Source organism: Apium graveolens, unplaced genomic scaffold (genome assembly GCF_009905375.1).
Source record: "Apium graveolens cultivar Ventura unplaced genomic scaffold, ASM990537v1 ctg3936, whole genome shotgun sequence".
In the NCBI taxonomy this organism is placed as follows: Eukaryota; Viridiplantae; Streptophyta; class Magnoliopsida; order Apiales; family Apiaceae; genus Apium; species Apium graveolens.
Genome location: NW_027418332.1, coordinates 71,271 through 84,702, shown reverse-complemented (window position 1 = coordinate 84,702; position 13,432 = coordinate 71,271). Strand labels below are relative to the sequence as shown.

Sequence of the window (13,432 nt, the reverse complement as noted above, 5' to 3'; positions counted from 1 at the left end):
CAAGAATTCACAATGGTTACTCTGTATTAACCATTGTTAGGAAATTCTTTAAACAACAGTTTCTTTATTCCACTATTGTCTACCTAACTTAACAACAATGGTTTTGTAGAAAAACCATTGTTGTTAACTTATTCGATGTTTTTATAAACAACAGTTTATAAACTTCTTTTAACTAGTTAAAATCGTTGTCATAAATGTTTTTCGTTTAAAAGACAATGATGTAAAATATTTAAACCATTGCAAAGAATATCAAAAGACAACAGTTTTTTCAAAAAAAATATATGCAATGAGACATACAACGGTTTTCATCATTTTTTAAGTGGGTTTCACACAACTGTTTACAAAATTTATCTTATTATTTAAAATAAATCAATTTTAAAATAAAATGATATTATATTAATTCAATTGTTACTTCAAAATTAAAATTAAATTTATAATACAAAGGTTCTCTACAAGAATTACAACTATAACTTCAAATCTATTTCTAAACATTCTTATTAAGGTACACTATAACTAATTTGCATACATATTCCGTTGTTTTTGCCTAAAAAGCAAGAGAATGTTCACTCCATTGGCAGGCCTAGTCCTAGTACTTGTTCTTGCCCATCATGTTCTTGTTCCAAATATCATACATGTAGGTTTGCTACATCAACAGTTACACGCATATGAGAAGAATATATAGAATTTCGAGAATAGTTAAAATGGAGGCAGAAGGAAATAGAAAATAATGAGTAAAACCTGCAATCTATATGCCCATATGCAATATTCCACATACATAAGGCAAGAAACTTGAATCCAGGAATTAGTTACAAATAAACACAACTCATTAAGTATTTTGGAAAGAAAATTATGTGCTAATAGATAACGCTACTATAGTTTCATAGGGGCAGGGATAGGTTCCACTAATGCAGTACACTAAAACGCTCCTTCATTCCTCCAAATTAAAACACAAAGAGGAAAAAGTGAATTCTTAATTATGAATTCAGGGAAAAAGATCAACTATCAAAACCTACAAAGTTTTTATAAGTGGCAAATCTATGGACATCGTATTACTAGATCATAAGTCAATGACCACAAAGAAAAAATGATGCCTTGAACACCAAAGATATGCTGCCAAACACCTAGAATTGACATGACCCTTGCAGAGCCAAATTCCCTTCTCAATCCATGTCTAATTAAGCTCAGGCTTACCAACACAAAATAATACTTTAACACCCATCAGGGCAAGTCATACTTGCAGTACGTCATCTTACTTTTATTTGCTAATTTATACAATAAATCATGCATATTGTGTACATTTTCGACAGTCATCTAAAAATTTGTAAGCTGCACAACTTGCCAATACTAATGACTTGCTTACAAGACTTTTTGAAAAAATTCCAACTGTTAAATATATATATATATATATATATATATAAACTTACCATCCTCGGCTTGGAGTTCAGTGTAAGAAACAAAAGGTTTTTCTCTGTTCTTTTACTTTTTTTTAGCAACATCCATTGGCCTGGATGCACCCCCTGTGCAGCAACATCTGCACAACACATAGCCACCAGGTAAATACACATGAAACCAATGCACCAAAAATAGGAGTATAAAATTTATACATTGAAAGAAATCAAAAGGTATCATAAATGGAATAAAAATAATTTGACTAACTAGTAACTAGAACCTTAGCTATTATTTTGGTCAATTTTTTGGAGAAATTCCTAAAAAATGAATGTAATATCCTAAGCACTTCCATTAATATCTTAGCTATTATTTTGGTCGATTTTTTGTTTAATTCTAAGTCTATTTTGATTGATGAATATTAGATAACTAAAAGTAAAAGAACAACAAGGAAATTAAATTAGTTAAATTTATTTTTTTTGAGTTGATACAATTTCTTTTACTTTGTATTCTGCACAGGGCTGTCTATTTGTTGTTCTTACACATGAAGATATATGTTGAGTAGGAGATAGAGCTACACTTATTTTACAGATGGACTACCTTGTAGATATTTTATTAATGGCAGAACATTTTCCCACTGGTTTTGCAACTGATGTGCATGGACAGGTACTTTTATTGTTCTCCAATTTTATTTTTTGGCAGAAACTAATTGCATCTGTATTCTGTGGCCAACGTGAAACGGATAATTGATTTTAGTTGCTAGTAAAAATCAGTTGTCAATGCTACTCTATTCATAAAAAAACAGATAAAAATTTTACATGTAATGATTCATAATTTATCTATTTATTTCATGTGGACAGAGAGAGATAGAGAGAGGGAGGGGATCACCTTTGTGCTGCAACTTTTTTCTGAATGAGGTGATGCTTTATGTGATAAACTCAACCTTGCTCTTCTTTGTCCACCTAGTAGTGTTATCATCCAGAAGATACAAATCAAATATCGGTTCATCAAGTAATCCATGAGTAGATTAAACCATTACAGAAATAGAATCTTGATATTCAACAGGGTCTGCCCTAGTACTCATTTCAGTAAAGTATTTAGATTTCACAATTTGGGATAAACAACATACATCTCAATTAAACAAGACATCAAAACAAAAGTGTTATAAGACAATAATAATATAATAATCAGCCAGAAAAAGGCATCGTGCTCAATTAGAACAACTCCAAGTACAAAGAGACGCTTAATTTATAAAAACTTGTTATTTCGAGAGTAACCAACTCTAGCCAAAAATTTGAAAATGGTACGAAAACTCTGATATCTAGTTACTTACATTGATGAGTTCCTGATCGAAAATAGCCTCAGCTTCGAAATCCAGAGCTACATCTCCAACCAGAGGAGAAACAGAGCTTATTATACACCTAGTTCTAAAAAAACCATCTCAAAATATAACATAAAATTGTAAAGGACTCAATTAACTTACTAATTCCAACGAATTAAAGATTGGGATCCTCTTAAAAACCTCCAATTAAACTAATTGTAAAACTAATTACATTACCCACGCTACACCAAGAAAGACTACCAAGACATGCCTGAATCAATTCTCTGACATGCTTCTAGCTGCGTATGGGCTGTCGCCCCACGAGGATCTTGCCTACAAGAGAGCCTTCGCCATGGGAGCCTTCCTCTGGACTGACTTTGATTGGCATTCCTCTGCAAACCCTACATAATCTATCACTGTACTTATGTACTTCTGCTTAAAATAAAGTAGTATGTATGTAGTACTACTACAGATGCCAAGCTTCTTGTAATTCACATAAATTGGCTATTTGAAATAAAAATTACTCTGGATTTAAGTCACAAATTACTCTGGATAACTGAAACAGAGGTTTAAGATAATAGTGATGAACATACCGGGTTATGGCAATCAGTAGTGTCCATTTCGTCCTTTTACTACACCCAAAATGCTTAACTTCCATAACTTTATGCCGAAACATTAATTAAAACCCAATTACAAATAGGAGAATGAAAAAAAGAAAACAGCCCCAAATCGAAGAAAAGTACACATAAATCGATGTGGGTGTGTATGAAGTGTATTGGTTCTGGTTGTAAGATTGAGAGAGAGGGAGATAGAGGGGGAGAGACGGAGAGAAGGAGAGAGAAGGAGAGAAGGGGAAACATTGAGAAGGGAGATTGTATGATGAGATTGAATAGCGGCGGCCGGGTATGATGTTTAGGGATTGAGAAAGAAGGGGGGAAACCAAATCTGAGAAGGGGGAAATGAAATATTGGCCGATGGAGGGAACCTAATCTTAGTCATGATTTAGTAAAAAAATATCAAATTTACAAGTAGCTGCATTTAAATAATAATAACATCAAATAATTTTCAGTATAAAAATTGAAAATTGAAAATTATTTTTTACAGTATTAAATGTAATAAAATTAACATTCTACAAGATCATCGGAAAAAAATCTTTTTAAAAATTAATCTTGTAAATTGGGAACGAGACTCGTTGTCGGGAGGGGTAGTTTTACCGGATTTTTCTAATCCTGACATGCAAGATGAAGTTCATATTTTTTAATAATTTTTTCATATGACTAAAATTGATATATCTTAACATCCGTACAGTTGGATCGTCGAAAAAATCATTTTAAAAATTAATCTTGTAAATCTGGAACGAGTCTCGTTCTCAGGAGGGGTACTTTTACCGGATTTTTCTAATCCTGACATGCACGATGAAGTTCATATTTTTTAATAATTTTTTCATATGACTAAAATTGATATATCTTAACATCCGTATGGTTGGATCGTCGAAAAAATCATTTTAAAAATTAATCTTGTAAATCGGGAACGAGTCTCGTTGTCGGGAGGGGTACATTTACCGGATTTTTCTAATCCTGACATGCAAGACGAAGTTCATATTTTTTAATAATTTTTTCATATGACTAAAATTGATATATCTTAACATCAGTACGGTTGGATCGTCGAAAAAATCATTTTAAAAATTAATCTCGTAAATCGGGAACGAGTCTCGTTGTCGGGAGGGGTACTTTTACCGGATTTTTCTAATCCTGACATGCAAGATGAAGTTCATATTTTTTAATAATTTTTTCATATGACTAAAATTGATATATCTTAACATCCGTACGGTTGGATCGTCGAAAAAATCATTTTAAAAATTAATCTCGTAAATCGGGAACGAGTCTCGTTGTCGGGAGGGGTACTTTTACCGGATTTTTCTAATCCTGACATGCAAGATGAAGTTCATATTTTTTAATAATTTTTTCATATGACTAAAATTGATATATCTTAACATCCGTACGGTTGGATCATCGAAAAAATCATTTTAAAAATTAATCTTGTAAATCGGGAACGAGTCTCGTTGTTTGGAGGGGTACTTTTACCGGATTTTTCTAATCCTGACATGCAAGATGAAGTTCATATTTTTTAATAATTTTTTCATATGACTAAAATTGATATATCTTAACATCCGTACGGTTGTATCGTCGAAAAAATCATTTTAAAAATTAATCTTGTAAATCGGGAACGAGTCTCGTTGTCGAGAAGGGTACTTTTACCGGATTTTTCTAATCCTGACATGCAAGATGAAGTTCATATTTTTTAATAATTTTTTCATATGACTAAAATTGATATATCTTAACATCCGTACGGTTGGATCGTCGAAAAAATCATTTTAAAAATTAATCTTATAAATCGGGAACGAGTCTCGTTGTCGGGAGGAGTACTTTTACCGGATTTTTCTAATCCTGACATGCAAGATGAAGTTCATATTTTTTCATAATTTTTTCAAATGACTAAAATTGATATATCTTAACATCCGTACGGTTGGATCGTCGAAAAAATCATTTTAAAAATTAATCTCGTAAATCGGGAACGAGTCTCGTTGTCGGGAGGGGTACTTTTACCGGATTTTTCTAATCCTGACATGCAAGATGAAGTTCATATTTTTTAATAATTTTTTCATATGACTAAAATTGATATATCTTAACATCCGTACGGTTGGATCGTCGAAAAAATCATTTTAAAAATTAATCTCGTAAATCGGGAACGAGTCTCGTTGTCGGGAGGGGTACTTTTACCGGATTTTTCTAATCCTGACATGCAAGATGAAGTTCATATTTTTTAATAATTTTTTCATATGACTAAAATTGATATATCTTAACATCCGTACGGTTGGATCGTCGAAAAAATCATTTTAAAAATTAATCTTGTAAATCGGGAACGAGTCTCGTTGTCGGGAGGGGTACTTTTACCGGATTTTTCTAATCCTGACATGCAAGATGAAGTTCATATTTTTTTAATAATTTTTTCATATGACTAAAATTGATATATCTTAACATCCGTACGGTTGGATCGTCGAAAAAATCATTTTAAAAATTAATCTGGTAAATCGGGAACGAGTCTCGTTGTCGGGAGGAGTACTATTACCGGATTTTTCTAATCCTGACATGCAAGATGAAGTTCATATTTTTTAATAATTGTTTCATATGACTAAAATTGATATATCTTAACATCCGTACGGTTGGATCGTCGAAAAAATCATTTTAAAAATTAATCTCGTAAATCGGGAACGAGTCTCGTTGTTGGGAGGGGTACTTTTACCGGATTTTTCTAATCCTGACATGCAAGATGAAGTTCATATTTTTTAATAATTTTTTCATATGACTAAAATTGATATATCTTAACATCCGTACGGTTGGATCGTCGAAAAAATCATTTTAAAAATTAATCTTGTAAATCGGGAACGAGTCTCGTTGTTTGGAGGGGTACTTTTACCGGATTTTTCTATCCTGACATGCAAGATGAAGTTCATATTTTTTAATAATTTTTTCATATGACTAAAATTGATATATGTTAACATCCGTACGGTTGGATCGTCGAAAAAATCATTTTAAAAATTAATCTTGTAAATCGGGAACGAGTCTCGTTGTTGGGAGGGGTACTTTTACCGGATTTTTCTAATCCTGACATGTAAGATGAAGTTCATATTTTTTTAATAATTTTTTCATATGACTAAAATTGATATATCTTAACATCCGTACGGTCGGATCGTCGAAAAAATCATTTTAAAAATTAATCTTGTAAATCGGGAACGAGTCTCGTGGTCGGGAGGGGTACTTTTACCGGATTTTTCTAATCCTGACATGCAAGATGAAGTTCATATTTTTTAATAATTTTTTCATATGACTAAAATTGATATATCTTAACATCCGTACGGTTGGATCGTCGAAAAAATCATTTTAAAAATTAATCTTGTAAATCGGGAACGAGTTTCGTTGTCGGGAGTGGTACTTTTACAGGATTTTTCCAATCCTGACATGCAAGATGAAGTTCATATTTTTTAATAATTTTTTCATATGACTAAAATTGATATATCTTAACATCCGTATGGTTGGATCGTCGAAAAAATCATTTTAGAAATTAATCTTGTAAACCGGAAATCTCATTTATAGAGTAATACTTTTATAATGGTTTCCTTGAAACACCATTGTGTAAAGATAAAATAAGACAACGCTTTTTTTATTATAAAACCGTTGTGTTAGCATATCATCTTTTTTCAATCTAACGGCTAATATCTAATCTCATTTCAATCAAGGGCTATCATTTAGACACTTCAGCAATCCGAGTAAAATGTTTACAACCAATCATGGGGTGCCACCTCATCAGGTGGTGCCCATTGAAATTATAAAATAACTATTTCAGACAACTGTTTTGTTCCGTTGTATGAAGTTTTCTAAGACAACCCTTGTAAAAACTGTTGTGTGAATTACACAACGTAATATCTAAAAGCTTGTATGAGACCAACTAAGACAACACTTTTGTTTTAACATAAAACCGTTGTATAAGAATTCGGCTATTTTTCGATCTAACGGCCAATATCAAATCTCATATCAATGAAGGGCTCTCATTTCGCCACGTCAGCAATCCTTGTGAATGATTTACCACCTATCACGTGCTGCCACCTCAATACGTGGTACCTATTGAAATTCCTCAGACAACGGTTTCATTCCGTTGTTTGATGGTTTAGAGGACAACCTTTCTAAAAAACCGTTGTCTCAATTACACAATATAATGTCAAAACCGTTGTCTTATATCCCTATACGTTAACATAGTAACAACGGTTTGTAATCGTTATGTTAAAGATCTACAACAACATTATATTTAAAAAACTGTTGTTTGACTCGATGAGAGGATACAACTTGTACAACAGTTTAAAAAAGATGAATATTCGTTGTTTGTTCTGGAGCTCACACAACTGTTTTTTCTGTAAAATCAATTCACCGTTGTATGATTTTTTAGGACGACGGTTTTTTTTTTAACCGTTGTTTTTCAAGTGTTGTCTGATTGCAAATTTCTTGTAGTGCGAGCTATTGAATTTAATGAGATCAGATTGATACATGCACCCAAAGATAAAGGGTAAAATTAATGAATTATTCGTCAATTTGTAATATTTACTCATGAATTCACATGGAAGACAATTAACAAAAAATATATATTAGGCAACAAAAAAGGAGGGGTGGAAGACAATTAGGAAAAAATATCTTAGAAAATAAAAAGGGACAATTGTTTAATATTTGACAAAGATGCCAAGAAATAGAATAAAAACAAATTTGTGAACATAAATGTTTATAAAGATGAATTTGGGGAATGGTTGAGCTCCATGGGAGAGTAAAGGGGTGGCCCATAAAACATGATTAACAACATTATAAGAAATTAAAAATGTAACAAAAGAAGAACACACTGTATTAGTTTTGATGACTTTATTTATGGGATGAGTGTTTACTGTCCTGGGAATCTTGAGAGCTAACAGCTTCAACCTTATGGGAATTGCTACAAAATTTTTTGTTTGCTAAATTGTATGTAATTTCTTTATGTGTGTAGCAGGAGCCCTTAGCCATAGCTTAGGATGTGTTTGGAATATCAGTGGCATAAAAGATAAAAGATTTTTATTCAAAAACTGAAATATAGGTAGGTGAACTTTTGAAAACTTGTTTGATAAATTTTAAAAGAGTTTTGGACCTTTTGACGCTTAAAGTATTAATATTTTACCCATAAATCCTAAGGTATGTAACACCAAGTGTTTGTATTTGTTGCACACATGGCAGTAGTCTGGGTTAGTCGACATAAAATTCGACTAAAAATAGTAAATAACGAGTAGGAAATATGACCGTCACGGTATCGAGTCATTATTTTTAAATACCGACCAAGTTAGGCCTTATAATGATCAAAATTGTGGTCGTTAAAGGCCCTATTTTCACAAAAATCTCATGTTCTTGTATGATGGTGAAAGATGGTATATACGAGATCATAGGAGATAAGATGTCGAAAGTTGTTAATGTTAGATGAGTTAGATGATAACTTTCCAATGGATGATATGTTCAACCACGATGATTCAAGAGGAAAATATTGTAGATTTTTAATAAATAATGTGTCATAACAATATTAATTTCTGATTTACAAACTTTGTTGTAACTTTTGATCAACTTTTACTTAAGTGCGACCAAGTAATTGTACAGAAATCACTTGTACAAAATCACAGGCTGAAGGTTGGCATTAGTTTTCTTGAGGGAAGAGTTCAAAAGAGTGAAGTGATCTCAGACTTGTATCGTTATATCCATAACCTCACATATGAGTCCCAGCTCTGAAAGATTGAATATCTCCCTTCTCTTCCTAAAAACTCTAACTGTATCTCAAGTAGAATGACTCACTCTATCGTCATTCGAGTTTACGAGAACTACTATTGTTAGATTAAGAATCATATTTAAATACTTTTATGGAATCAACCCTTATCTTCGTTAGTGAATTTAGTCTTTTGCCGTCATACTTTTGTATTTAGATCGATAATTTTTGGTAAGTCTCCACTCCCCACTACTTGAGTTGATTTCTAATTACCATTACTTTTTAAAACGACTCCCCAATTGTTTATAGGCAATTTTTCTTTGCTACTGATATCATCTTAAATATTAATACTAAAGGTGAAAGTCAAAACCAAGCTCTTATTGCCAGTTGGGCAGGGGCATTTGACACGTAACATACAATACCTTTTTAATACCCAAAAATTCTTTTATTATACCAATATTCAAACACTACTTGTTAATAAAGGCATCATAGGTTGGTGTTGCATAATATTTGAAGTCAAATCAGCACATGTTCCGACATGGTGACTCCACATCAATAGGTGGGCCCATATTTTTTCCATATGAGCAGTATAGCCCATATTTTGTTTACATCGAAAGTGGGGGTACTTTGATTCTATACCAACAATTGTGCTCACAATGTACTATCTGAGATTTTCACGGTAGATATTTATGTCAACAAATTCTTTATTATGTGGTTTTAAATAATTTATGTTAATCGGTAAATAAATATTAAAATTTAATTCATTTCAGTTTAACGAGTCAAATATTCCCAATTATTTAAGGAAAGAGAATCGAGAGGAATGATATGGAAACTAGTGTTAAGAATCTTAAGACCTTATTTGTGGCTCTGAATGAACAAGTTCAAAATCATATCATTCACTCTAATGACACAAGACTGAAGATGGATCAAATGCACTCTAGAAGATACACTCCTTCAGCCTTGCCCATGGATGAAATTCAAAAGGTTGTAGAGGACACTTTTGGGGTTTCTACTTCTTCCACATCTCAATCTTCATCCACACTACAAGTTCAAGAACTGCAATATCAAGTTTCTTCTCTCAAATCTTCCAATGACTAACTAAGTTCCCAAGTTCAAGCTCTTACATCCTTGGTGCAAAGTCAAGAGACAGATATTAAAACCCTGATGGACTCGCACAAGCATCTTTAAATGTAAAACTCTGTTGCTTTGGGAGCCATCACGGGGAAGCTCAACATACCACTGCCTTCCCTACCGGAAGAAATAAGCCCAAAATTATGAACTCCCCTACTCATGCCTGTTATCAAGACTAAAGGGAGATTAAGGTTAGGATTCAACAATCCAGGGATGCTAAATCTAAATCTAAGGAGCCTATTCAGGTTGGCCAAAGTTTTTCACAAACTCAACAATTTCAAGATGTAGGAAAAGAATGACTCGTCAAGGCTGCAGAAGGACCATATCAAGATCAAGAATTCAGTGAACTTCTTGCAGTCCCGAGGATGTCTCTTCAAAATAACTATATAACATACAAAAGAGCATTGGCCAAAACTATCAATTCTACCAGGGCAGTGGTTGTGAATGTTGAAAATTACTTAAAGAAGAGGATTATTGTCAACGTCAATGATGATGGTGTGGATAGATGCCTTCAAGTATCTATGTCAAATCTTAACATACTAAGGGCATCTGAGCTAGATGTTGTGATTGACAAAGTGCATGTAGTCATCACAGAGGACACTCAACTTCTTCATGAGCTTAAAAATGCACAGATATCAGCTTTTCCTGAAGCCTATCTAATTCCAAACAAAGGAGTGTCCTACATCTTCCCAAGAACCAAACAATACAAACAACTTATCATTCCTAAAATTTTTGTTAGATCAAATATGAAGACAATCATGACTATTCAATATGATCTAAAATATAAAAAGAACAAGAATGCTGAAGATTTGGAGATGATAAAGATCTTATACAGATACTTGCTGAATCGTGACACTATGTTGCCAACTGCTCAATTTAATTTAAAAGATCACAAGGATGATGATGAGCAGAAGCATAATGAGCAGAAACCTTCTAACTCAAATCTAAGTCAATCTTCAAGAGCAACTGGCCGCAAGGATAAAAAGAAGGATGAGAAGAAGGATGATGACAAGAAGAAAGGAGATGAAAGAAGGAGGAAAAAGAAGGAAGACAATCCAGGACCACACCAACAAAACTTACAAATACAAATGATAAAATCTCAACCTACCAAATCTCTTAGCTCAAACACTCAACCATCTCTCACCTCAAAGCTAAAATTTCTATACAAGCCAACTGCAAACTCACTTCTCAAAATTCCAATCACTTCCACTCAAACAAGCTTGAAGAAAAATCACAACCCTACCTTCATATAAACCTTCAATGAAGACACACTTTAAATTTGTTGGAAGAAACTGCTAGTTACTGAGTGATCATTATGGAATTGCTATGATTAAACTTACTTTCTTCCACTAAATTGGTACCTCACAGATGAAGAATATTTTCAGCAGCTAGCTAAAAAAATAAACAGAGTCTGGGTTGTATCATATACAAAAGTCAGAATTTATTATGATAATGGTTCTTTCACTCGACTTGGAAGCAATATAATCGACACAGTTTCACCCACAGAGTTTGAAAGAGTGATCAGTCTAATGAAGGATAAGGATAATATTACAAGGTTCTGGAAAAATTGTATCATTTTTTTATCATAGCATCCAAAAAAGTGAGAGAGTCCTCCTGTTAGAGATTTAAATGAGAGAGTTCATATTGCATTTGGTCTCTCCTTAAAAAGACAGCTATTATAGTTCACTGTCCATCAGAGTATCCATTAATTTTAAAGGGTGACAAGTTCGAGTATCAGTCATCATCTTAATTTCAAGTGTTGAGTGCTTGCCACCCTGTAATAGTAAAGATACGTAGAACAGTAAGTTTGTCCTTAATGTTCAGTTTTTAAATACACTTTAAATTAAGGAACATAAAAAGCATAAGAAACTCGAATCCTCAGTTTTTTTTATGGACAAAAGAAGTGTATACACTAAGTAGAATATTTACTGTTCAAGACCTTTTTGGTTTAGAGCAAGTAGCAAAACAGAGCCATAAATATTTAAATCCATAACCTCTATTTTTGATTTCTTTTTTTTCTTGCTCTCAACCACTTCTACTTTTAACGTTTATATGTGAATGAGATGTTGTTAATATGTTATGTTTTACTGCTCTTTTATTTCCTTATATTATCTTATTCTTTTTAATTTTTTGAACCCCATGGCATGCACGCTGAATTCCTTTTTTTCATCGTATGCTAGATTCAGTATGTCAAATTACTGTAAACTTTATTTAATATAATTTATGTAACCGTAATATATCTTGTTCTTCAGATTGAATAAGCAAATAATGTATATATTATACCCACATAGTTTTATGTTCTAACCCTTCTGTTCAAGCTTTGCGTAGGAGCCTGTTCTTCCTGCAACCTTCCTCCGAGCCCGCATAATTTTGATGCTTGGAAATATGTGTGTCATCAAATTTCAAGGATGGAGGAGCATTTTAAGAAAAGAATTTAGAATTTCCGAGATCTGGAGGATGATTGGCTCAGGAAATTCATGTATAAAATTTTTACTAACATGGTTGTGCTCTAGAACATTCCTATGATCATAGCAGTGCTTACATTTGGACTTGCACTTTGGTTGAATGTCGTTCTCCTTGATGTAGGAAAAGTGTTTACTATCATATATCTTTCACTATCGAGTATTTTGATATTTTTGCCCTTTCGAAGTTAGAAATTATGTACTTTGATAGTTAGAACCAAAGTATGTATCCGATTTCATCTATGCTTGTTGACAAGACTTTAGAACCGGTTTAATAAGTTTTAAGTTTCATTAGATGCTTGTTGTATTAAATGTTGGATGCCTTGTTTGGCAGGAATAATGTAAAAGAAGAACAATTATTTCAAAAATTTTATTTTTGTAGTGTTGCATTTGACTCTATACGGTGTTGCGTAATACTAAACATGATGTTGCATATTAATAACAATGGTGTTGCAGATGACTAAAATCAGTGTTGCACTACACATTGTGGGCCCCACTGCTGACATGGCAAAAGTGCCTCCCAAAGTAGGGGCCACTACTGACGTGGAAATATGACGTGTCACTTGCCACGTAGGACACAGTGGTGATGTGACTTCATTTTATGAAACACTAACTGTTGTTGTCATTGTACGCTTTTACTGTTGCAAAAGATGCATAATGCAAAGCTTTCTAGTGTTGCATAATTCGTTGCCTTAAGGCTCTACAACCACATCCACATTAACAACCCCACCCTGGTGTTGCCTATAACCTTATGCAACACCATTTAGGCCTTATGCAACTGTAGAGTAGGGGTTACCTATGTGCACTTGTG

General features: G+C 33.0%; 1 long non-coding RNA gene across 1 annotated transcript; it reads right to left on the bottom strand.

Moving 5' to 3' along the window:
* Positions 1 to 413: 413 nt before the first annotated feature.
* On the bottom strand, positions 414 to 2,839 carry LOC141701498 (uncharacterized). The gene is made up of 4 exons (XR_012566798.1): positions 2,720 to 2,839; positions 2,275 to 2,348; positions 1,425 to 1,531; positions 414 to 643 (listed from the first exon to the last, which is right to left on the bottom strand). It is a non-coding gene; the product is annotated as an uncharacterized LOC141701498 (long non-coding RNA).
* Positions 2,840 to 13,432: the final 10,593 nt, after the last annotated feature.